At 42.2% G+C, this 27,138-nt stretch overlaps 1 protein-coding gene across 7 annotated transcripts in view; it reads left to right on the top strand.

The window, feature by feature from the left end:
• Positions 1-27,138, top strand: part of SLC16A12 (solute carrier family 16 member 12) — a 99,783-nt gene that overhangs the window by 18,418 nt on the left and 54,227 nt on the right. For 3 of the 7 annotated variants that reach the window (XM_086378479.1, XM_086378477.1, XM_086378471.1), the window contains exon 2: positions 10,870-10,940. The exons of the other annotated variants lie outside the window; for them this stretch is intronic. The gene's annotated coding sequence lies outside the window, so the exon portion shown is untranslated. The remainder of the gene's footprint in view (positions 1-10,869; positions 10,941-27,138) is intronic. 7 annotated transcript variants of the gene reach the window in all.

The raw sequence follows: 27,138 nt of genomic DNA, 5'->3' as shown, positions 1-27,138 counted from the left end.
CAGTTATGTCTGACTCTTTAAACTGTAGCCTGCCAGGCTCCTTGTCTATGGGATTTTTCAGGCAAGAATACTGGAGTGAGTTGCCATTTTCTCCTCCGGGGCATCTTCCTGACCCAAGGATCAAAACTGTCTACTATATCTCCTGCACGATAGGCGGATTTTTTTTTTTTTTTTTTTTTACCACTGAGCCATTGGGGAAACCCATGAATGGTAGAGTTATATATAAATATGAAAGACCAGAAAAACTACCCAATTGCCCTTGCAGGGCTATTTCTTAGAGATGCCCAGACAGGAACTTCTTGATTAAAGAAGTAGTGAGTCTCCTGTTCAATAAAGTTGGTGTTCTGGGTTATGAGAACGTACATTTTTAATCTCCCCATTCTTCCAATAGAATTCAATAAGCTATTTTCATTTTGAATTTTTAAAAAATGACTCTTAAACATTTGAATCTTTCTTGAATTAGACCTTGGCAAGAGCTGTTTGCATGTCGTGGATTTAGTAGATTCCTGGCCATTATTGGAAATATCGGATTGGCCGCAAAACTGTTGTAACTTAATCAGAATGTTAATCCAAAAAAGTGCTATGTTTCAAATGGGTAATTACGGTGCCACTTAGTTCTTATGATATGCCAGGTGATGAGAGGGGATTATATACAATTAAACACAGTTGACCTAAGACAAATAAACTGCCAGATAGTTCTCTCACCAAGATGGATTTATTCAGGATCAGTAGAGAATTGCAGTTTGGGGTCTGCAACCATGGTGAGCCACGTGTAAGTCTCTACACAGCCAGGGGAGAGGAAAATGAAGTTGGGAGGGCTAGAGTAAACACTGAGTCCATGGCTTTTAGTTGGCTGAGCTGTTGCCGGGAAAGAAGAGAAGTGTTTCTTCTTCCGGCTGGACTATGTTATCATCACAGGGCTTAAATGCTCCCCTTTCTCATCTCCTGATTCTTTAACTGAGGCTTCTGTTTATCAATTTTTGCAAGACTCTGTTTCTCTCCAGGTGGATTTCAGTTTGGAGAGCCTTCAAATGTTGAAGACCAAGATAAAATTTCCCTTTCCAGCTCAATTCAACCTATTTACCCCAATAACTAGTGTGAACGAGTTTATAATCTTGAAAGAAACAAAGTAGACATTTATTTTTCTGGGAAAAATAAGCGGCTAAGCAAATAACCAGTGGAAGCAAGATCACAGAGGGAATATTTTTATTCCTACTAGAATTTGTATTAGTTATTAATATTTAGAATGTCCATTCACAAGCCAGTGTTCTGTCATGGCACTGAAACCAGTGTCTGCGGAATCAGAGGTCTTTGGGGGCTCAAGTATATGAAGTAGCTGAGTGGTGACATAATATGGTATAAAATTGAGGAGAATATGTAAAGGTTCCCTCTCTCACCATCCATTAGATACTTGAGTTCTGTTCTCAGTGTTAGGGATACATCAGTGAACAAACCCTAAAAAATCCCTGCTCTGGAATTTACATTCTAATTTGTTGCTGCCTTGAAAAACAGATAACTAACCAGTTAGAATTATCTCTACAGTAAGTGAATCAGACACATTGATGTGTTTCTATGAATAAATTGCATAGATTTTGGTGTTGTTAGCTTTTAGGCCTTTTTCACATAGCCGATATTTCTGGATAAATGAATAAATAAATAAATGGAAAAATAAATGAGATTATTGGAATTGTTGGAATGGAGGTTGAGACAGCTTCTTATTAGCATTCTGCTTGGTCTGTTGTCTTAATTTTTCTAATAACTGCAATATAAAATATTGTTGGCTGTACAAGGCAGCTCCTGGTTTATTTGACTTTACTTTTAATTGAGAATAAAGCACTGTGGGAGATCCCGTCTCTCATATTGACTGTGATGACTTTCCAAGGTTAACTCATAATGGCTAAGTGCAGTTTATGGCTGCCCTCATCAGTGGATCCCAAGGCTGGGACCAGAGAACCATGAGCTGAGCGTGGAACTCCCCAGGAAGCCATTCCAAGGGAGTGAGGCTCTTGCAGGGCTTTCTGCAGAGTGACCAACTAGAATAACAAACCTGGGAGCTTGGACCTGGGAGCCCATGTGCCTTTTCTTTGAGCTTCTTGTGGTAATATGGGGACAAGAAGCATTTGCAATTGCACTTGTCTTCAGTTTTCACAAACGGAACTTCTGCTGGGCCTGCAAAAGCGAGGCAAAATTGGTAGTTTTAGAGACAGAGAATGCAGGCTGCTGGCAGGGATTTGAGCCCTCTGACTCTGTTCTCTTCAGGCGGTAGTGCCCAGGGCAAGTATCCTTTTAGCAAATTAACAGGTGTGAGGGATGTGAATGTTTGTGGCCTGGATTTCTGTTCCCAGAGCCTCTTGGCAGGTGTACCCACCCAGGAGCTCCTGTCTTCTCTTCTATGTTGAGGGTGCTGCATGGAGCTGGGATGCAAGTCAGGCAGAGAGCTATCACTAGAATCCGACCAGACTGGCACCGTGATCTTGGACTTGCAGACCCCATTTATTGGGAGAATAAATGTTTACTGTTGGTGCTTTGTTGTGATAGCACAAGCAGACTAAGTCCAGTGAGCACTGTTAGGGGTGCAGTGTTTGTACACCTCCTTGCTTCCCCTCACCCCTGCAATTCACTCGTTGAAGCCCTAACCTCCAGTGTGATAGTATTAGAAGGTAAGGCCTTTGGGAGGTACTTGGTTTAGGTGAGATCATGAGGGTGAGCCCATGATTGGACTTCGGATTAGTGTCCTTGTAAGAAGAAGAGGGGCTTCCCTGGTAGCGGAGCTGATAAAGAATCCGCCTGTAATGCAGGAGACCCTGGTTCGATTCCTCGCTGGAGAAGGGATAGGCTACCCACTCCAGTATTCTTGGGCTTCCCTTGTGGCTCAGCTAGTAAATAATTCACCTGCAGTGCGGGAGAACTGGGTTCGATCCCTGGGTTGGGAAGATCCCCTGGAGAAGGGAACGGCTGCCCACTCCAATATTCTGGCCTGGAGAATTCCATGGACTGTATAGTCTATGGGGTCGCAAAGAGTTGGACATGACTGAGCGACTTTCACTTCACTTCAAGAAGTAGAGACAGAGGAATATCTCTCTGTCCATACACACACCAAGGAGAGGCCATGTGAGCACATAGCAAGAAGGTGGCTGACTGCGAGCCAGGCAGAGAGCTCTCACTAGAACCTGAGCAGGCTGGCACCCTGATCTTGAACTTGCAGACTCCAGAACTGTGGGAGAATAAATGTTCACTGTTGGTGTTTTGTTGTGATAGCCCAAGTGGACTAAGTACCTCTTCTTGAGGTCTTACCTGATCCATCAGCAGGGCTACAATACTCTTCCTTTCCTCTTTGACCTCAGTAATCCCAGACTCTCTTGGACTTCTCATTCCTTTCTCAATTTCCTTGCAGCCTCCTCTTCTCCTAATCTTCTCTTAAACATCAGGGTTCCTTGAAGTCCTGCTCTTTGTCTCCTTTTCTATCCACCCTCAAGACACCTTATTCCTGAGTTTATAGTCTGAGCATCACCATAGGCCTTCACCCACTAGCTTGTCAGAAATGCAAGCTTCAGGCTTCTCCCAGACCTGCAGAATGGACTCTGACATTAACAGGTGATGCCCACAGAAGTCTGAAAGCCCTGCTTTCAAAGATTTCAGTGACCAGCTCTGTGCTCTGATTTTTCCAAGTGCACATTTGAGCTGGATACCATATCTTTCTCCTGACCTCTAGACCAGTTTATCCAACAGAACCTCTCGACTGTCCATTTCCGTGTTCCATAGGGGTATTTAACTTTACCAGTCTAGAGTCTGGCTCCTCTTTCCCCAGTTATGCTTTTCCTTCTTTGTGTCCTTGTTCTCAATCGTGTCTGACTCTTTGCGGCCCCATGACTGTAGCCTTCCAGGCTCCTCTGTCCATGGAATTTTCCAGGCAAGAATACTGGAGTGGGTTGCCATGTCCTACTCCAGGGGATCTTCCCGACCCAGGGATCAAACCCATGTCTCTTGCATCTCCTGCAGTGGTAGGTGGATTCTTTACCACTGCGCTACCTGGGAAGCCCCTTTCTCCTTTGGGCAACTGACAAAAAAATAGGGTCTGTTCTGAAAATTTTACTTTAGAACTCCCATTTTATCCCATACTCCTGGTTAAATGGTTTCTGTGGGGTTGATCAGGCGGTGGGCAGTGGTCTGGCTGACCCATAGTCCAGCCAGCCTTTCCTCTGAGTGACCAGTGCCTTTCTCAGTCTCTTGTGAGATATTTTGAATCTTGCCCAGGGTGTCATGTTCTGTCAGTAATGTTGCTAATCTTCCTCCAGTAAGTGTGAAAACAGATAAGTACTTAACAAATATTTTAAATTAAGTATCAATCATTATCTTTGTTATTAATGATTAATATATTACCAGGGACAAGTAGTTAATAAATATTTCTTAATAGTGAGGAAATTTTGCTGACTGATGTGGAAGATTTACAGTGTATTTGTGAAAGACCAGAATGAATCCCAAAGAAGGATCATCAGGAATGTACTGTGACCTGATACGTCTCACGATTGAATCATTCAACGTCTTTTGGGAAGAGAGAAATCAGAGGCAACCTAATAACTGTCCAACACACAGGACTGGTGAAACCCATTATGGTACTTTAATACAGTCAAATACTTTGCAATCATGTCTGCATGCTCAGACAGAGTACCTTTATTAACACTCATGGTATCGAATGAAGTGAAAAGAGCAAATTACAGATAGGATGATCCTTTATTTTGGTAAAAAATATGTAAAATTTACCATTTCAGCCATTTTTAAGAGTCTTGTTCTGTGGCTGATTCATGTTGATGTATGGCAGAAACCAACTCAGTATTGTAAAGCAACTATCTTCCAATTAAATATATTAAAAAAGAGTATAGTTCTAAAGACTGAAATATATATATATATAACTGAATCACTTTGCTGTACATGTGAAAGTAACACAACTTTGTAAATCAGCTATATTTCAGTAAACAAGAGTACAGTTCTCTGATGTTAAAGTACACCACATTGCTGTGCAGCTATCATCACCGTCTGTCTCCAGAACATTTTTTATCACCTCAAACTGAAACCCCATACCCATTAAACAATAACTCCCCGTTCTCCCTCCTCCAGCTCCTGGCAACTGCCATTCTCGTTTTGTCTGTGAATTGGACCATTCTAGATACCTCACATAAATTCAATCATACCTTGTTTGCCGCTTTGTGACAGGCTTATTTCACTTCATATAATGTCTTCAAGGTTCATCGGTGATGTACCATGAGTCAGAGGTTTCTTTTTAAGGCTGAAGAGTATTCTGGTATTTGTTTATCCATTCATCTGGATATTTGGGTTGCTGCTGTCTTTTGGCTGGGGCTTCCCTGGTGGCTCAGACAGTAAAGAATCTGCCTGCACTGTGGGAGACCCTGGTTTAGGCCCTGGGTTGGGAAGATCCTCAGGAGAAGGGAATGGTTACCCATCCGGTATTGCCTGGAGATGTCCATGGTCAGAGGAGCCTGTTGTCCATGGGGTCTCTAAGAGTTGGACACGAGTGAGTGACTGACACTTCCACATTTTTTATCCCTAGGCTACTGTGAATGATGCTGCTGTGAACAAGGATGTACAAATATCTGTTCAAGTTCCTGCTTTCGTTTCTTTTAGGTGTGTGCTCAGGAGTGGAATTGTCGGATCATATGATAATTCTACTTTTGACTCTTTGAGGAAACGCCACACTGGTTCTCATAGCTGCTGCACTGTTTTACATTCCCACCGGCAATACACAAGGGTTTCAGCTTCTCCACATCCTTACTAACCCTTGCTAACTTTTTTGGTTTTCTTTTTAATAATAACCATGGTAATGGGTATGAATTCTCAGGTTTGCTTTAAAAAAAGATGTATTCCATGGACAAAGCAGTCTGGAGGGCTACAGTCCACAGAATGGCAAAGAGTTGGACACAACTGAGCGACTGAGCACAGCACAGCTGCCCATTTACGTACATATATAATATTAAAAAAATTCAAAGAATTTATTCCACATAAAAACAGTGCTTATTAGCTGGCAGGATGTAAATATTTTTTATTATTGTCTTTTTTCTCTATTCTCTCCTTTTCCCCAATTTAGCGTGTATAACGCACATAATTTAAAATGTTTGAAACTCAGAATCAAGCTGTTTTAATTCAGAGGTTGACAGTAGCTCCTGTTTACCCTTGACTGTGCAGACTTCACGTGAGTCCTCATGCTTGTTGACTTTGGACTCGGTGCTGCCCCTGTCACGTTGCCACTTTGCAAGGGTTGAGGCCATCCGTAGATGTTCCAGCGCTGGAGGCCCAGCTGCCACACGTTCTTCTGTTCAGTGAAGCAGAAACAGGGCTTCTTGGCAGCAGATTAGACTACAGAGCCTGCTGTCACTGGGGCTTCCCTGGTAACTCAGCTAGTAAAGAATCTGCCTGCAATGCCAGAGACCCTGGTTTGATTCCTGGGTCGGCAAGATCCCCTGGTGAAGGGATAGGCTACTCACTCCAGTATTCATGGGCTTCCCTGATGGCTCAGATGGTGAAGAATCTGCCTGCAGTGCGGGAGACCAGGGTCTCCCTGGGTTGGGAAAATACCATGGAGGAGGGCACGGCAACCCATTCCAGTATTCTTGCCTGAAAAATCCCCATGGACAGACAAGCCTGGCGGGCTACAGTCCATGTGGGCGCAAGAGTTGGACTCGACTGAGTGACTAAGCACAGCAGAGCACGGCTGTCACTAGGCCTCGGCAGGTGGCTTTCTGGTGCCCAAGTGCGTCTTCCTCCCCCATTTGGATTTTTAGCACGAAGAAATCTCCTTTTTCGGTGTGTTTACTCACCAGGGTTATGACTGGTCATCTTGGTTGATTGCAAATGAAAGGGAAGGCTTCTTTATTTCCTCGTCTGTGAAATTATGTATTTTGTAATTTTCCAAAGAGTTTTAAGGCTCATAGCAAGTGCCTTCGTCAGCTTAAAAGGCCGTAAAGATTGCATAGGAATCAATTCAGAAAGAGTTGAAAGAAATCCTTACATGGAGAAAATTACGTTTATGAAAATAAGGCCTGTTCAGTTTACAATAATATATGTGAGAGAGAGTATGTTTTGTTTTTAGAGATAGAGTGATGAGCCAGGGAATAGGTGATAAGGAAAGGCACTAGTTAAGGGCATCTTTACAAGTGATTGACTGGTTTAATCAGTTATCAGTGACCTTTTAAGGGAGCTTTTTCTGGTCTGAGGAACCTTTTTTTTTTTTTTTTTGGTTTGTTTTCTCTTGACATGATAATTCTGGCTGCCTTGTTTGAAGAATTTGAAGCAGAGTCAGAGAGACAGTTGCAATGGTCTTAACTTGGGCTGTTAGGACTTGTGCTGGTTTTGTGTGGCTACGAGAAAGAGTGGTAAGATCTGATGACTAAATTTGGGCCTTGTAGAGCTGGAAGGAGGTGAAGCTGAGGACAGATTGTATATTCCAGAGGCACAAGAGTGATTTCACTTCTTAATCATTACATCTGGATAAGACATCTCTGTTCATCTCAACATTTCTTGTGCTTTGTCTTCTCCGAAACTTCTCAAAAGATAAGCAGACCCCTTGCCCCTTTCTAGCCTATAGACATGTGACTTGCCTTCCTCCAGAGCCTTTTCTGAGGGCTGCCATTCCTGTCCATCACTGAAGCACCAGCTCAGTGTGGCTTTAGTAGTCTAAATCATATGGGGACAATTGCAGACTCCCCTGCGAGCCCCTTCCTCCCAATCTCTTCTCCATCTGGCCAATGACTGCACACCCCCGCCTCTCCTGACCCACCTGGCCCCATGGCATTTTTCAGGTCACTGCCCCTGACTCACCTATTTGCATCTCTTTCTTTATGCACATCTAGAAATCCACATACTCAAGGCGCTTACTGGGTACTCAAGGGCTCCCTTCTCTACCCTCCTGGACGTGAAATCACCTCATATTTCATCTACTTCATCCCTCTGTGCTTCCACTCAGAGAAGACACAGAGCCAGGAAGAGAGGTTCTTTACAAGTTAGTGTGATTTTACAGGGACCTTTTTATAATTCTAAGTGGAATTAGGGTACAGCTATGGATTAGCACTACATTAATTGTTTGTGAGTTTTCTTCTTTGCCAAAGCACATTTTGACCACCTTTTCAAATAAAACAAGGCTATGTGTATGTAATGAGGCTAGTCAAAGACCTACCACTTTAGGAAGATATTGCTAATGTCAAGGGGATTTCTCAGCGGTTCGGTGGTAAAGAATCCATCTGCAATGCAAGAGACAATGTTCTGATACCTGGGTTGGGAAGATCCCTTGGAGGAGAAAATGGCAACCTACTCTAGTATTCTTGCCTGAAAAATTCCATGGACAGATAGCCTGGTGGGCTACAGTCCATGGGGCCTCAAAGAGTAGGATATAACTGAGGCACATGTGGAGAAGGAAATGGCAGCCCACTCCAGTATTCTTGCCTAGAGAATCCTGTGGACAGAGGAGCCTAGTGGGCTGCTGTCCATAGCGTCGCACAGAGTCGGACACGACTGAAGCAACTTAGCATGCATGCATGCATTGGAGAAGGAAATGGCAACCCACTCCAGTATTCTTGCCTGGAGAATCCCAGGGATGGAGGAGCCTGGTGGGCTGCTGTCCATAGGGTCGCACAGAGTCAGACACGACTGAAGCAACTTAGCAGCAGCAGCAGAGGCACATGAGCACATTTAATGTCAAGGGAAAATAATATTAAAAAAAAAAAGGTAGAAGCCAGTTATGTGAGAAACACATCATTTGATGGATTATCATTTAATAAGATTTGTTATAGGGAGCGCTGCGTTATCTTCCTTAATGCCTACTGTTTTGAATGACATGGGCTGCTTTGAGAATGTTCACCGGAGAGAAATAAATTAAGTATGTGTCTATTTGACAAGTTTCTTCTTACCGAATAGGAACTCCTTCCCTGACCTCAGCTTGTGGTTTTGATCTTGGTTAGAGCACACGTTTCCTACAAGCTTTGCTCCTCCATTGCTTCTCATCTTTTTAATCGTTGATGAAGAGATAAGAGAAAGCTGAGTGCCAACACTGTCCAGCTTCTTCGGACCGATGGAAGCCTAGTTGATACAAAGGTGGGGAATTCTTGGTCCTCTGCCAAATCAGTATTTATAAGCATTGTGTTGGCCTAGATCTGTAGCAGCCAACGTGATGTGGCAGCTGGAAACTTAAATACATGCTCCTTGAAGAAGTGGTATTAACTGTATCGAGGCTCGGCAGATGTACGGCCAAGATGATTGATGTTTCTTTGCTTCTGTTTTCCCAAGGGCTCCAGGCACTTGACACATGTTTGATAACCGTCCAGTGCACGGCTCTGAAATGCAAACTCCTGGGCAAGCAGCTGAATTCTGCTCGGGAGCGTTGCCCACCAGCTGGTGAATGCCGCGGTGGCCTTTTGTTTGCAGCTGGACCGGAATACTTGGGGGGGCACCAATCCTGCCTGAATTCCAGCATCAAATGGTGGTTGTGCAGGCCATATATTCCCTACACTGTCCTCACTGAAGCAATGCTTTCAAACAGTTAAGGATCTGGGCCGTGTGAATAGCCAGCCTAGATAACTGAAATGAGAAGCAGCACAGTAAGGATCACCTTGACTTCACTCATTTTTTAATCTCAATAAATATTTACTGGGGACCTGTTATATATTAGCATGTTCTAGGTGCTGGAAATCCAGCAGTGGATAAGATAGGCAAGATTTACCCCTGCTCATAGAGCTTATGGCTTTGTAGTGAAGACAAACAATAAAAAATTTAGTGAATGCAACAGCTTCCAAGAGTGATAAATGTGCTATGAAGAAGATGAAAGAGCCTGATTTAATAGAGTTACTAGAGGTGGGGGAACAAGGGAGGTCATGCATTGTTACGGTGGGGAAGGGCTCTCTTAGAAAGAGACATTTGACCTGAGATCTGAATGACAAGAAGAGACCACCTTTTAAAGACCATGGGGGTGGAAAGGGATTCCAGGCAAGAAAGAGCAGTTGCAAAGGCCCAGAGGCAAACATGAGTTTAGCATGTTCAGAGAAAGAAGACGTGGGAAGCTGCTTTAGCAAGACTGAGGGGAAGAGTGGCAAGAGGTGACAAGTGAAGCTTTAAAGGGGATCCTTCAAGGCCTTGTGTGTTGTAGGGAGGATCGGTGGTATTCTCAGGCCAATGGAGAAAACCGCTGGAGAGTTTAAGAAGTGGCAGCGGGGGTGGCGGGGGGTAGGAGGGGGCCGGGGGTGGGACGGGGGTTGGTCTGATAAAGGGTGCTGCCTTCCATTCAGTTATACATGTATGCTGCTGCTACTGCTAAGTCTCTTCAGTCGTGTCCAACTCTGTGTGACCCCATAGTCAGCAGCCCACCAGGCTCCCCCGTCCCTGGGATTCTCCAGGCAAGAACCCTGGAGTGGGTTGCCATTTCCTTCTCCAATGCAGGAAAGTGAAAAGTGAAAGTGAAGTTGCTCAGTCCTGTCCAACCCTCAGCGACCCCATGGACTGCAGCCTTCTAGGCTCCTCCATCCATGGGATTTTCCAGGCAAGAGTACTGGAGTGGGGTGCCATTGCTATACAGGTACAGTCCCATCTAAAAAGCCCTCCAAGGGACTTGCCTGGCGGTCCAGGGAGTAGGACTCCGAACTTCCATTGTAGGGGACATGGGTTTGATCCCTGGTTGGGGAACTAAGATTTCTCACATGCTATGTAGCATGGCAAAATAATAATTAAATAAAAAATGAAAAGCCTTCCAAAATGTGTCACGGTGCCTCCTGTAAGACTGATCTTGAGAATGTTAGTCTTACAACATAGTTTTTCCTGTGAGGGATGGAAGAGATCCTGCAGTGGTTAAAAGTCACTCTGTCTGAATTTCAGCCTCAAATTGAATTTGTGGAGACTCTGGAGCCTGCACTCCAGGCAGGATTTAAACACCTGTGTGACCTTTGGTAAGTCATGTATTAATTTCTGTGTGCCTCTGTTTCCCCATCTTTACAATGGGCTAGTAGTTTTTGCACTCCCTTTGGTCATCATAGAGAAGATTAAATGAATGACTCCCAGGCATGCAATAAACACTATGTAAGCGTCACTATTATTACTGTTAGGAAAACTTGTATGGCTTTAGTCTAGTTGGTTTATCATTACCTTGTGGACATTACAGATCACGTATCTGGCTATTGTTTAGTCGATTAGTTGCGTCCGACACTTTGTGACCCCATGGACTGCAGAATGCCAGGCTTCCTTGTCCTTCACCATCTTCTGGAGCTTGCTCAAACTCGTGTCCATTGAGTTGGTGATGCCATCCGACCATCTCATCCTCTGTTGTCCCCTTCTCCTCCTGCCTTCCATCTTTCCCAGCGTCACGGTCTTTTCTAATGAGTCAGCTGTTTGCGTCAGGTAGCCAAAGTATTGGAGCTTCAGCTTCAGGCTAGTTTTCCTTTATTGTCTATGTCTAGAAATTTTAAGGCCAACTTTTGTGACCTCCCTATAGGAAGTGGATTGATTTTATCTGTGTTAATATTCTCCCTCATTTTATTTTGTACCTTTGTCTTAGTCTTTCCTTTTTATATCTTATCCTTTAAAAATAAAATGTTCAGATGTTTTGTAGATATTTTACGTATTATATATTTGATAAAAACGTGGTAGATGGTACACAGTTTTGCAACTTAATTTGTTCACGTAACTAATATATCTGGAACAACTTCCCTTGTCAGTAATTATACTTCAGCCAATGGTATATAAATTAGAGATCATAGCTAATGTAATTAATCTCAGTCGAACTAGAAATGTTACTGTATTTTTATTGGGTATAACAGTAATACTTGTTTCCTGTTAAATTTTCAAATAGTACAGAAGTAGATAAAATGAAAATTGTACTTTTAGTTTTATCTTACGTAGGCTTTGTGCCTTTATAAATTTAGGATTTGGGGGGAGTAATTACATAGTTCACATACATACGTAAAATATAATTCTGACCTCCATAGGAAAAAGTTACTTTACATCTGATTAGAAAGTGTCTTCTTTCAGAGAAACATTCTCTTAATGAAATCATTTTTTTTTTTTAATCTCTTTCTGATGTTTATCCCAGTCTAATCCTTAAATCAGTAGCTGCACGCAGGATAGCAATAGCATATAATAGGATGTGTGCTAGATGAGGAGTCAGGAAATCCGGAGAAAATGTTTATCAACATGGCACATGGCCAAACAGGGCAATTCTGAACAGACACAGAGTGTGTACTTTAACTAAAGTGCAGACTGGAGGTAGAGGCGCACAGGCCTCCTCTCGCTCAGTTCCCCTCCCTCCCCAGCTCACAAAGTATCAGAACCTCCTGGGGATTTGGTGCTCAGCCTCCCTGACATGCAGCTGCAACCATGAAAGGAGTTTACTTCCTGTCCAGCAAGTAGAAAGGTAAGCTTAGAACCATGCTTTTCTCAGCTTTCTGAATCCCTGAGCTCCTTGCAGGTGGACCAGGCTCCTCGTCAAGACATTGCTCTGTGGCTTATATGACTAGACAGGTCCGAGCGTTAGGGACGATGTGTTGGCAAGTTGGCTGACGTCTCCAGGGTTGTCTCCAGGGTTATGTAGTCAAGAGCCCGATAGCCTCTGTTCTCATCTCATTAATGGTTCTAACTTACTGTGTGATATCTGTGAATTCCCTTTGTTGAGCATCAGCTTTTCCATTCTGAAAAATGAGGATCTTGAGCTACATCAGGGGCTGATCATGTCATGTCATAAGTTTTGGGACACAGAGTGGTTAGAATCTCCAGATTTTTAAAGCAAAGCAAGAAATCTGGATCGTTGTAGAATTGTCTGGTTCTTAAGTATTGGAAACTGGTTCTAATTTCTAAAAAATCAGCATGAGGGTCAAACAGGTCATATTGGGAGACTGTATGTAGCCCATGGATGCCAGTTGATCATGCATGCCTGATCTAGTGACTCCTAGGGTCTCCTTAGAACTCTATTGATCTGTGGTTTTTGTCTTCTACATGTGTCTTGATTCAGTTTAACATTGATGAACTGGCTTCCCTTCCAGAATTCAAACTCCAGAGAAAGTGAATGAGGGGTGGGTTCAGAGAGTGGGCCTATGTGGGATTTTCCTGTATCCAGTGGCATAAGAATGTGGATAAGTGGGGCAAGGAGGCATTATATGGTTTACTGTATGCAACTCTATGCTTCCTAGGTGGTGCTAGTGATAAAGAACCCACCTGCCAATGCAGGAGACAGAAGAGATAAGAGTTCCATCCCTGGATCTGGAAGATCCCCTGAAGAGGGGCATAGCAACCCACTCCAGTATTCTTGCTTGGAGAATCCCATGGACAGGGGAGCCTGGTGGGCTATAATCCATGGGTCGCACAAAGTTGGACATGACTGAAGCAACTTAGCACTAAACTATGCCACTGTGAATGCAGCTTTCTTGAGAGAGTGACCCATTCTCATTGAGTGAGGAAGTAGGGAAGTAAAACACGGTCCTCTAAATTTTCTTAGTCCTGAGAGTTACCGTCATTACAGAGGTAAGAACCAATCAGAAACATTATTTAATGTTCTGGTAGTGGTGGTGAGAATAATTGTAATTTATACTTTTTTTTTTTTTTTGCTCCAGAACACTTTTTTCTTTATAATGGATTGATTATAACCCCTAGTTTCTGATACAGTATCAAAGTGGATTTATGCAGAGTGCATGTTCTCTTGTATTTTATGTTATTTATGTTACTTATTTATAATATTTTATTCCTTTTGCCTATTTATCCATCCTTAATCCAACTCTTTTTTTCTCCTCTCAATATCTTAATGCCACCAATCAGGTTAAAGATAGCTCTTAAATTTCTTGCCACTTGAATAATAAATACTTAAATCACTAAGAAAATTTTTGCTTAGAATTGATCATATCCTTTTGGAACTGAAAATGGAGTCCAACTGCTGCTCAAGAGCCAATAGAGAGGCCAGGTTGGTGGAAAGGAGAGTTTGCCGTATTTTGGAATCCGGCAATCGGGGAGGAGGGCCGACTTCAGTCGAAAAGCCGATTCCCTCCACCCCACTGACAACCAGTGGGCAAAAGCCGTGAGAGCCACAGGGAGAGGGCTACATGCAGAAGCAGCACCATCAGCTCTGACAGTCATTTTGAAATAGATCATCGGTGGTCTAATCCAGCGTCATTTTGATTGTTTTGGGTAAAGTTAGTCTTCAGTTCCAGGGTTGGTTTGTTTCCATTTTTTTGAGGCCAGTTCTCAGAACTGTAGCAGCCTATTTATGGCTGCAGTCTGGTCATCATGCAGTTAACTTCTTCCACATGGTGAGCATTGTAGTATCTACAGGGCAGCTCACAGGATATGGCTCAGAATATTATCTTTAGCCCTTGAGGAGAAACTAAAGGTCCTTGACTTTGCTTGATGACTGAACTATTATTATTTGGTCTCCTTTGATTGTTTTCTTTTGTTCTACATTTTCTCACTTTGATTAAACTTATTCTTTGGCATAAGTTTTTCCACAGACAAAAGGCAGATGGAGGATGTGGAGGGCAAAGACCATAGGGTCTTGCTTCATTTCATTTTTGCTTTTAACAAAAAGTTTAACGGTCAGTCTTATTGGTACCCCCCACATTGTTGCCAACTACCCTCACTTTACGACGCTGGTTCAACCAGACAGCTCTCCTAAGAACCCTTTATGAAGGTGGAGAGTGGAACAGTTCACAGAGTTCTATGAAAGTTTGAGGGAGCTAGTCTCTTCTGGCCCTAGAACTTTGCTTCAGTTCAGTTCAGTTCAGTCCAGTCGCTCAGTCGTGTCTGACTCTGTGACCCCATGAACCACAGCACGCCAGGCCTCCCTGTCCATCACCAACTCCCAGAGTTCACCCAAACTCATGTCCATTGAGTCGGTGATGCCATACAACCGTCTATCTCATCCTCTATCATCCCCTTCTCCTCCTGCCCTCAATCTTTCCCAGCATCAGGATCTTTTCAAATGAGTCAGTTCTTTGCATGAGGTAGCCAAAGTATTGGAGTTTCAGCTTCAACATCAGTCCTTCCAGTGAACACCCAGGACTGATCTCCTTTAGGATGGACTGGTTGGATCTCTTTGCAGTCCAAGGGACTCTCAAGAGTCTTCTGCAACACCACAGTTCAAAAGTGTCAATTCTTCGGCTCTCAGCTCTCTTTATAGTCCAGCTCTCACATCCATACGTGACTATTGGAAGAACCATAGCCTTGACTAGACGGACCTTTGTTGACAACGTAATGCCTCTGCTTTTTAATATGCTGTCTAGGTTGGTCATAGCTTTGATTCCAAGGAGTAAGCATCTTTTAATTTCAAAACTGCTTACTGGTCTTCTAATGTGGCTGCAATGAGAATGACTGATATGGAGAATGCAAGCAACCACTAGTTACAAAACCAGAGGGACTAGTTAAATTTTCCGTGTTTTGCTCTTTTTTATTTTTTCCTTTTCTAACTCCACGAGATTAAGAAATAGAACTTTGCAAATATCTTAGAAGATACTCCCCCTTCAGCCCCACTTCTTGTGTGCTGAATCTCTTTGATCACATTTCCTTCCCCCAGCTAGGTAGCCACTGTCTTATGTTTTGTGGAATTCACTTCCTTGTTTTTCTTTATATGTTTATCATTTTTGTGTACATCTCTAAATAATACAATTTAGTTTTAATTTTGTGAAATTCATGAGGATGAAATACCACTGTGCATAGTATTTGGGGACTTGTTTCTTTCACTTATTATTAAGTTTCTGAGATTCATCTGTATGGGTGCATGTTTCATTGCAACTTGGTTTTCCTTTGTTCCAGTTACTGATATTAATAGACATTTGGACTTTTCCAGTTTGGGGTTTTCACAAAAGATGGCTGCATAAACACGCTCCTACACATGCTCTCATACATTTGTATATGCATTTCTATTGATACACACTTAGGAGAGGTCATGTGGAAATCCTGTCTTTAACTTTATTAGATAGTGCCAAGTGGTTTTCCAAAATATTTGTATCCATTTACACTTCCACTAATAGTAAGTGAGAGTTCTCATTGCTCTACATCCTTGCCAACACTTGAGATCACCAGCCTTTTAAAATTTTTTGTCAGTGTGGTGCATGTATGTTGGTATCTCATTGTGTGTGTGTGTGTGTGTGTTTAATTAATAGACTTTCTTAGAGCAGTTTTAGGTTTATAAAAAATTGAAGAGAAAATACAGAGTTTCCATATACTCTTTCTCTGGCCCCACATGTTTTCCCCTTTTATTAACATCTTGCATTGATGTGGTATATTCAATACAGTTGATGAACCAGTATTGATATGTTATTATTATGATTATGATTACTGGGTGAGGAAGATCCCCTGGAGAAAGAAACGGCAATCCAGTCCAGTATTCATGCCTGGAGAATCCTAAGGACAGGGGAGCCTGGCAGGTTACAGTCCAAAGCATTGCAAAGAGTTGAACACGACTGAAGCAATTTACCAAAGTTCATAGCTTACATTAGGGCTCACATTTATCTCGTGTTTTAATTTGTATGTTTCACTGCAGATAATGTTGAGCATCTTTTCATATATTCACTGGCCATTGGATTTCTATTTGTGTGGATTGTCTGTGCAAGTCCATTTTCTATTGTATTGTCCTTTTAATCATATTGATTAATAGGAATTTCTTTTATATTCTTGATATAAACCCTTTGTGGGTTATATCTGTTGCAGATATATTCTGTTTTCTGTTTTGTCTTTTAACTCTTTAATCATATCTTCTGATTTATAAATTTTAATGCAGTTAAATGAATCAGTGTCTTCCCTTCATGCTTAAGGCTCCTTGAGCTCTGTTCTAGCATTCTGTCCTTACCTCCAACTCATGAAGGTATTATATTCTTAAAGCTTAATCATTTTGCCTTTCATATGTTGTTGAATTGACTTTTGTAAATGGTGTGAGATTGGGAGCTGTGAGGATTTTCATTAACTTTGTTGGATACTCAAATGTGGGACATGTTTTTATAGTGTTTTTCATCACGTATTTCCTCCTGTTTCCTCTGTTACGGGGACACCTATTATTTGACTATTTAATTTTCTGGACCAATGTAATTTTCTTATTCTTTCTCTCTAGTATTCTCTATCTTTGTGTTTTGTCTACTTTCTGGGGTATTTCTGCAACTTTATCTTCCAGTCCTTCCATAAACTTTTTAATTCCAAGAGTCATATCTTAATTCCAAGAGTTCTTTTTTGGTTCTTTTCATAGCCTACCATTTCATGCTTCATTTTTACACTGTTTTCTTTAACTTTTTGAAGATACTAACAAAAGTTGTGTGTTTTCTTTTTAATTCTTTCCTGACCTTTCCTTTTCTTTCATGCCCTCAACTGTCATGATCCTTGTTTCCTCTGAGTTGACTTTTCCATCCCCCTCCTGATTTCCCTCTATCCTAGCTTATACTAGAGGCTTTCATTATCTGTGATCTGTGGTTGTCTATTCATTCAAGAATGAGGTGCTAGAAAGCTGATTGGGTGGAAGAATCGGTGAACTGGCAAGCCGCATTGTGAAGAGGGGCTCTGGGTCCAGCAGTATTGTAGAATGTAGTTCCTGCATCTCCCAAATTAGTACCTTCGCTCTCAGTGTGGTCAGTTTCTCCAAAGATATATCTCAGTCTTTTGCCCCGATATTAGAAGTTTGGCTGGTGGTGTTCTGGGAGTTAAATGAAGCACAGGTTTTGGGACAGAGTGTTTCACCTTTCAGTATGGTTTTCATTTAACCTGTGTGTTGTCGTATTGGGCTTCACCTTCCCCCTTCACCCCCAACTGTATCTGCAGTTTCCAATATCATAGTGTGCAGTGTTTCCAGAGTAAACACCATTTTTTTCTCCAGAGAAGGGGAGACCAATTTTCTCATGGTGTGAGGGGGAGAACTTTTAAAGAAAGTTTTATTGAAGTATCAGTGTGCATGCTCAGTTGTGTCTGACTCTTTCTGCCCCATGGACTATAGCCCATCAGGCTCCTCTGTCCATGGGATTTCCTAGGCAGAATGCTGGAGTGGATTGCCATTTCCTACTCCAGAGATTGAAGTATATAGTTGATTTACAATGTTATATTAAAATTTCTGCTGTATTGCAAAGTGATTCGGTTATATATATATATATATATATATATATATATATAATATACACATATATGTATTCTTTTTCATATTATTTTCCACTAAGATGTGTCACAGGATACTGAGTATAGTTGCCTGTGCTGTACAATAGAATCTTGTTGCTTATCTATCCTATTTATAAAATAGTTTGCATTTGCTAATCTCAAACTCCCAATCTATCCCTGTCGTAACCCTCTCCACCTTGACATCCCGTGAATCTGTTTCTCTTCTGTAGACAGCTTTATTTCTGTATTTCAGATTCCACATATATGTGATATCTTATGGTTATTTGTCTTTGTCTGACTTATAGCACCCTACTCCAGTACTCTTGCCTGGAAAATCCCATGGACGGAGGAGCCTGGTAGGCTGCAGTCCATGGGGTCGCTAAGAGTCGGACACGACTGAGCGACTTCACTTTCACTTTTCACTTTCATGCATTGGAGAAGGAAATGGCAACCCACTCCAGTGTTCTTGCCTGGAGAATCCCAGGGACGGGGGAGCCTGGTGGGCTGGCGCAGAGTTGGACACGACTGACGAGACTTAGCAGCAGCAGCAGACTTGCTTCAGTTGTAATGGTCTCTAGGTCCGTCCGTGTTGTTGCAAATGACATTGATTCTGGGGTGGGTGGGGAGGAGGAGAACTTTTAAAGACTTTCTGTCTATCTTGTTTTTAACCACATTTGCTGCCTTTAAGAAATCCTCTGTTCCTCCATTTCTGACTCTTCCTGTGATTCTGCAATTGGCTGACTCCTTATTGTATTCCTTCCCTGCTGGCTTAGGTTTCAGCGTTCTCTGGCTAAGTCCTATACCATCTGTTCATTTATTTCCCAGCTTCCAGTGTTTGGTTCACATTTCTTATCTGCTGTCGTCATCTCTCCTGTTCACTTTATCTTTGTGACTTGTTTCTGTTTTTTATGCCTTTACCATCAGTGGCATTTTAGGAGAGAGCAAAGATAAACATTTATATTCAATCTGTAGTAAATTGGAGTCTGAATGTACCACAATTTATCCAGCTGATTCCCTGCAAATAGAAACTACTTCCAGTGTGTTTGTAGTTACAAGTTGTGCTAATGCACCTTTATCCAAATATACTAGAGCATTTAGGGGAGTGTTACTATATGACAGATTCCTAAATAAATGTAGAAGTACTGGGTCAGAATTTAAGTTCATTTAAACTTTTGCTAGATGCTGCAAAATATCACTCCAAAAAAATCGAACCAACTAATATCCTATCAACAGTGTGAGTTAGAACATATGTTTTTGTTAATGAACTAGCTATATATGTCCTCTTTGATCCTTGACTGATTGGTTTCATTGTCAGATTTAAAATATTTGCTTTATGTAATAATTCTGGCAGACTTTCATATTATATAATTGAAAAACCTGATCCCAAACATTGCTGTTAACAGTTCTTTAAGAAAAGAAAAAATAGTGTGTGGATGATTGAATTTGTTTGCTAACAGGAATGGAGCCAATATAGTTACTTGGATTTTTTTATTTCTACTGTATTTCTGTAGCTCTCAATGCTTCAATTTCCCAGGCATCCAAAACTTTTAGCATTAGGGGAAATGGATTGATTGGTACTAGTCTGTTTTGACAAAATTACTTTAGTGAGAACCCTGCATTTAAAATATCTGCTGTATGTTACAGACTCATTCTTCTGAACCTCCTGGTTCTGATGATTGCTGGCTTATCTGATTATTTGAGTGTTTAAGCCTATAAAACATTGGTGGTGCTTCCCTGGTGGCTCAGACAGTAAAGAACCTGCCTGCAACACGGAAGACCTGGGGTCAATCCCTGGATTGGGAAGATCCCCTGGAGGAGGGCATGGCAACCTACTCTAGTATTCTTGCCTGGAGAATTCCACGTACAATGGAGCCTGGTGGGCTACAGTCCATGGGGTCGCAAAGAGTTGGACAGGGCTGAGAGACTAAGCACAGCACAGCTACACAGTACAGTACAACTATATGGGATGGGGAGCCAAGCTGAGGAATTGAAAAGATGAATTTGACATCAAAAAACTAATCAGGAGCTTGGGTGCAAATAATAGAAATAAAAGTCAATGTGACTATAAGCAAAAACTAATTCATTTATTCACTGAACAGAGAGCTCCAAGGGTGGGATTTAGTTAGGGCTGATTCAAATGTTTACACAGTTTCAGAAATATGTATTTATCTCACTCCTTCTCTTTCCTGGGTTGACTTCATTTTAGGTGGGGTGTCTCCCAGTGGAGACAAAAATGGCCACCAGCAGCTCACTGTATCCATTCTATGACTTGGAATCCCATGCAATGAAGGCACTTCTTCCCAATTGTTCCAGCAAATGCTGCAAGGCTGACTCTTACTGGTCTAGTTTGGTTCATAAGTCTCTGAATGAATCATTGTGCCTCTAACCAGCCATGCCTCTCCAGGAACATGTAGGTTCCCAAAGCACACTATCTGAGAATGGGTAAGATTCCTGATGGAAAAATGAGATGCTGTGGTCTAAGTGATTTGGCCTGGATGCTGGGCAGAAAAAGAAGAAGAAACAAGATATGACCATTACGTCCTCTGTTTTCCTCACTAGATCTCTGAGACTTAAATACAGTAATAGTTATGGATAGAAAGTCCATTGCACTGTACAACAAATGTAAGTTATTCTTTTATTTTATGGATGTGCAACCATGACAAAGTAGTACAGACTTACTAAAATAAATTATTTATAGACAATTTTTGCTAATTCATTTAGGCATGGCTGGGTTGTTCCCACTTTTGTGCCTAAACTGCTCTTCTCTCTCAGGCCACATAAGATAAAGGATGACTTCAAGAGAAAATCAATAATAACCTTTAGTGGATAATCTATATACATTTATCATCATCTTTATAGAGTCTTATTTAAAGTGCCTTGGTCAATGAAGTACTGATCATGATGGATTGCTCTATTTTGCTATATTATGGTTATGGTCAATTAAGATATGTGCAGCTTTAAAACATTAAAATTGCCCTTTGGTTCTTTTGTAAGTGTGACACCACAAACAGATGGAGCCAGTGGGAGGACATGGATATCATGTTAGCATCAAAGTGTGACAGCAGCTTCCAAATATCTTCCCTCTTGGTCTGGGAAACCTATTTTGATACAATAAGTCCCCACATACACATGTTCCGAGAGCTCGTTCATAAGTCCAGTTTGTAAGTCCAACAGAGTTAGCCTAGGTACCCAGTTAACACAATCGGCTCTATGTGCTGTGTTTATAATACTTTTCATACAATAATACCGAAAAAACAGAAAAAATAGACATTTTTAATCTTACAGTACATAACCTTGAAATGTACAGTGGTGCAGTAGAACAGCTGGCACACAGGGTGGCATCGAGTGAACAGGCAAGAAGAGCTGCGGACTGGGGGAGGGAGAGGAGGTGGGAGCTGGTAGAGCCGAAGGACTGTCAGCAATAGGAGACGGAGGTTGAGCTGCAGTTCACTCACGCCTAATGTTGAGGGAATGCACGCTTACAACTTTGAAAGCTGGAAACTTGAACGATCATAGGTAGGGGACTTACTATATTATCTATGAATTGGTCTAAACTTTTCCTGACTATTTCTACTTCAATTGGTTTTGCCTCCGGAGATATTTTGTAAAATTTTTATGGGTCACAGTGATACTCTTATTGATGTTGAACAGCCCTCCTTTGTGGAGGGCTGCAACTCTTTTTTTTTTTCCCCATTTCCCATTTTCTCTTTAAAACTTGTTCAGTAGAGAATAGCCCACCACTATCTCTGGATGAAAACGTGAACGGTTTCTGTAACTTTCTGTTCACTCTTGGTCACTTCAAGTCACACCATCTCAATTCGTACATCAAGGCTGCATATTGTCACTCTGCTTATTTAACTTATATGCAGAGTACATCATGAGAAACGCTGGGATGGAAGACGCACAAGCTGGAATCAAGATTGCCAGGAGAAATATCAATAACCTCAGATATGCAGATGACACCACCCTTATGGCAGAAAGTGAAGAGGAACTCAAAAGCCTCTTGATGAAAGTGAACGAGGAGAGTGAAAAAGTTGGCTTAAAGCTCAACATTCAGAAAACGAAGATCATGGCATCTGGTCCCATCACTTCGTGGCAAATAGATGGGGAAACAGTGGAAACAGTGACAGACTTTATTTTGGGGGGCTCCAAAATCACTGCAGATGGTGATTGCAGCCATGAAATTAAAAGACGCTTGCTCCTTGAAAGGAAAGTTATGACCAACCTAGACAGCATATCAAAAAGCAGAGACATTACTTTGCCAACAAAGGTCTGTCTAGTCAAGGCTATAGTTTTTCCAGTGGTCGTGTATGGATGTGAGAGTTGGACTGTAAAGAAAGCTGAGGGCCGAAGAATTGATGCTTTTGAACTGTGGTGTTGGAGAAGACTCTTGAGAGTCCCTTGGACTGTAAGGAGATCCAACCAGTCCATCCTAAAGGAGATCAGTCCTGGGTATTCATTGGAGGGACTCGATGTTGAAGCTGAAACTCCAGTACTTTGGCCACATGATGCAGAGAGCTGACTCATTAGAAAAGACCCTGATGCTGGGAAAGATTGATGGCAGGAGGAGAAGGGGATGACAAAGGATGAGATGGTTGGATGGCATCACCAACACAATGGACATGAGTTTGGGTGGACTCCAGGAGTTGGTGATGGACAGGGAGGCCTGGCGTGCTGCAGTTCATGGGGTTGCAAAGAGTCGGACACGACTGAACTGAACTGAACTGAACTGAACCCACGCAAATTATAAAAATGTAAAATTTAACTTAATGCTGTCTTACCTTCTCCCCAGGCAGCACTGCTATGAAGTTGGCTGTTTGGAGAGGGAGAGGGAGGCATCATCCTTCCTTCTTTTTTGGACTAGTGTTTCTTTTCTCCCAGCTTGTTGTAAAACAAAAAAAAAATTGAGCTCCACTAGGGCTTAGTTCAGTCATTGAGGAGATTAGGAGATGAGGGCACAATCTTACTTGGTATGTACACTCTTTATCCAGGGGCTGGTTTCATTTTAATTTAATTTTATTTTTGCTTGTCCCTCTAGGCACAAGCACGAGGCATGAGGTGCTTCCCTGGCTGCTTGTAACCCCCTCAGTTCTTGGCTCTCTGATAGTTATGGACCCTTGCCGTGCATGAGAGAACCACTTCCCCTTCCTAGAGACCCTCTTGGGTGGGACTGTGAGGGCTTCCCAGGTGGTCCTAGTGATAAAGAACCTACCTGCCAATGCAGGAGATGAAAAGGATGCTAGTTCAATCCCTGAGTCGGGAAGATCCCCTAGAGGAGGGCATGGCTATCCATTCCAGGATTTTTGCCGGGAGAATCTCATGGACAGAGGAACCTGGAGGGCTTGCAAAGAGTCAGATAAGGCTAAGTGACTCAGCTAGCATAGATAATGGCTCCAGGCAGCTTTTTCCACAGCAAAGTCTGTCATGACCTGTGGGAAACTTTCCTGGATCCCTGGAGTCCTCCTGAAGAAGGGAACATGCAGTTACTATTGCCAGAAGGGGGCAACTCTCCTCTGTGCCAGGGTCAGAGTCATTTTCCAGCTTCTCTTCTGGTCCCCTGGGCCTGGAATCTGATCCCCCTCCACTGTGCTTTCAAACGCAGAGTCCCAACTAGGCCCTGGATTCCTTGACACCCTCGTTTTTCTAAGCATGAGATAGGGGTCGAGCCATCCTCCATAAAGAAATTGTCTCTTAAAAAAAAAAAAATCTTCTTTATCTTCTGAAGCTGCAACATGGCTTGCGGGATCTTAGTTCCCCAACCAGGCATTGAACTGGGGCCACAGCAGTGAAAGCTCTGAGTCCTAACCACTGTACCATCAGGGAATTCCCCAAAAGCCTCTTTTTTAATCTTCACTCTCCCAGCCTTTTTGTATTTTCAAAGCTGAGTGAGGAACCCAAGAGATGTGAAATGAGGTTTTTTGGTGTAAATTCTGAAGATGGTCATCTGGCTCATCACAATATAATTTCACATTAATTTTATATCATTACCTCAATTGAAACTTTGAGGTATAGTAAAAATAAAATTTTATAGTAAATAAAAAAACATAGTTATTGTCTCTAGCTACTGGTAAGGCATCCTGAAAACCTTTGGGATTTTCTGAGCGATTGGAGTGTACTTTGTTATACTTAGTTGTCTTGTTTAGTTGCTAAATTGTGTCTGACTCTTTGCGACCCCATGGATTGTAGTCCAAGGCTCCTCTGTCCTTTGGATTTCCCAGGCAAGAATACTGGAGAATGAGTTCCATTTCCTTCTCCAAGGGATCTACCTGACCCAGGGATCGAACCAGCATCTCCTGCACTGGCAGGCTGATTCTTTACCACTGAGCCACCAGGGAAGCTCTTTTAAGCACACCTGAGTTTATGCTACTGAGATAATTTTGGAGGGGGGCAGTGGCAGTTGGAGGGGTGGCTTGATAGCCTCAGGGTGGGGCTGGTCTCCAGCTTTCTCTCCACTTTCCTCTCAGTGATTAGAGGATTTGAACTTTCAGCCCTACTCACTCATCTCCTGGGAGAGGAAAGAAGTGGGGCTGGAGACTGAGTTCTATAAAAGCTCTTGAACTAGAGATTCGGAGAGCTTCTAGATTGGTGAACTTGGCATCCACTTGCTGGGAGGGTGGCACACCCTAACTCCACAGACAGAAGCTTCCAACTCAGGACCCTTTCGGACCTCACCCTATGTATCTTTCTATCTGGCTGTTCATCTATATCTTTTATAATAAATCAGTAAAAGTAAGTAGTGTTTTCTTGAGTTCTGTGAGCCATTCTAGCAAATTTTAGAACCTGAAAAGGGGGTGGTCACCCAGAAATCTAGTTGATCAGCCACAGGTACGGGTGCCCCAGGGCCTGAGACCAGCATGGGGCAGTCTGGTAGGCTGAGCCCTGTAATTTGTGAGATTCAAGCCCATCACTCTTTGATCTATTTCTCTGCTATTGAAGAAACTCCCTACTTTTTAATTCCTCTTCACATGGAGACTTCATATCTTGAGACACTTTAGTCATCTGACTCTTCTGAGATTGAAATATATATTATTTGCAAGTGAACAGAATTATATGCAGCATTATGGATGCTGATGTTTGATACAAGCAGGATTATATTTTTCAGTGTATTCCACTTTCTCCTTGATGATGACCAGCAATTATACTGACTTTTATGATTATAAAAGGACATTGGACTGATATCTTTAGGGGTGAGTTAACAATAACTTTTATACCTTTTTTCAGCATATTTGAAATAACAGACTGTATTAAATATTCACAGGTATAAATACATGTAGTAAAATATTGACTCAAAAATATAGTGTGAAATATATATCCAATTGATATTATCCTCTTAAAAGTAGCCTTAGGGACTTTTAAGGTCAAGCTATCATTGTTCATTGTATTTTAGAACTTTCATTTTTTGAAGCTACTTTAAACTTTTAATTTATTCTTTGAATATCCTCAATAATGTCTGGTCTTCAAGAAGGTGAATATAATTTTTGGAAACATCAAAGGTCATTGGGAACCAAGTCTGATTTGCATTATTGATGATCAAATTAGGCAGTACTTTGGGGTCAAAATACTTTGTCTACAAAATGGTGAGCATGAATTCCTTATTTAAATGACCTGGATTTGAAAACAATACAAAGAGTAATTTCAAAGGATTTTTCAGAATTTAATGCCATTGTAAAAATAGTCAGATTTTTTAGAGATGAGTATTTAAAAGTAAGAAGTACAGTCACCCTTTCTTTTCTGTCAAAAGACTCCTTTCAAGAGGCTTGTGCCAACAGGGGTGTAAGTTGGCAAAGTGACTTCCCGGTCACTTTGCGGATGTATCAGTTCCCATTTCTGACTCTTGTCACATCAGAGCTTCTACTTATCCTAATATTGTGCAGAATAAGTTCAACCAGATCTTGATATCTCTGCTCTGGGTATAGTTTGTGTCTTGGTTCACCATGAGCGCTCAGCATCCTGGTCATTCTTCCTCCGAACTTCTTTTATTTTTTTAATTTTGTTTTTATACTGTGGCACCCGGAGTCTCATTGCGTCCTGCAGGATCTTTTGTTGTGGCACACCAACTTTCTAGTTGTGGCACTCGGGCTCTCTAGTTGTGTCGCGTGGGCTTCAGAGCGTGTGGGCTCAGCGGTTGGCAGCGCACGGGCTTAGTTGCTCTGTGGCATGGATGCTCTTAGTTCCCCATCCAGGGATTGAACCTGTATTTCCTGCATTGCAAGGTGGACTCTCAACCACTGGGCCACCAGGGAAGCTCCCCTGCTTCCTTTTCATGAGGGAGGTAATTCTTTGAAAATCCTCCAAACTGCTCAGAGAAGGAGTGTTTTTAGATTTCTGAGGCATCCTTTGGTGGGACTGTTGGTTTGTTATCACTGCCGCTGTCTCAGTCATGGGCATTGCAGTGACCCGACTAATGAAAGCCAGCTTGTTTCCCAAGTCTCACTGAACCCCTCCCATCGCCTGCCAGTTTGGAAGGGATGGGTTTGGCTCCTAAGCCCTTATTAGCACTTTTTATAGGCACGGCATTAATTCAGAAAGGACAGTGAAATTCTGCCGTATAAAACTGTGGTACCATGATGCCAAGCTGCACTGATGCTGAAGTGCAGGTATCCAGATACCATACTTTAAAAAAAATTAATTATTTGGCCACACCAGGTCTTTGTTGCAGCATGTGGAATAGTTAATTGTGGCATGTGGGATCTAGTTCCCCACCATCGATTGAACCTGGGGCTCCTGCCTTGGGAGCATGGAGTCTTAACCTCTGGGCCACCAGGGAGGTACCTCAGATCCCTTTCTGAATGACTATAATTAATGTCTGTGACTCTCCTAGCACAGTGGTTAGCTCACAGATAAGTGCTCAAAAAGTAGTGTCTGCTGTTGTGATGATGATGTTCACCTATGAAATTAAAATGTTGAGTTGTCTTTTTTTGCTACACCATCCTGGGCATTTCCTTTAAACACCCAATGCATCAGCCGGATGTTATTTCCTCTTAGAGGAGCCTTGCTGCCTTTCCCCAGGATGGCGGTGCTCACTCAGAGGAATCTGAC

Source organism: Bos grunniens, chromosome 26 (genome assembly GCF_055505025.1).
Source record: "Bos grunniens cultivar Pamir isolate PY7600 chromosome 26, Bosgru_T2T1.0, whole genome shotgun sequence".
Classification (NCBI taxonomy): domain Eukaryota; kingdom Metazoa; phylum Chordata; class Mammalia; order Artiodactyla; family Bovidae; genus Bos; species Bos grunniens.
Note: the sequence above shows the minus strand (reverse complement) of the source record. Positions and strands in the feature narration are given on the sequence as shown.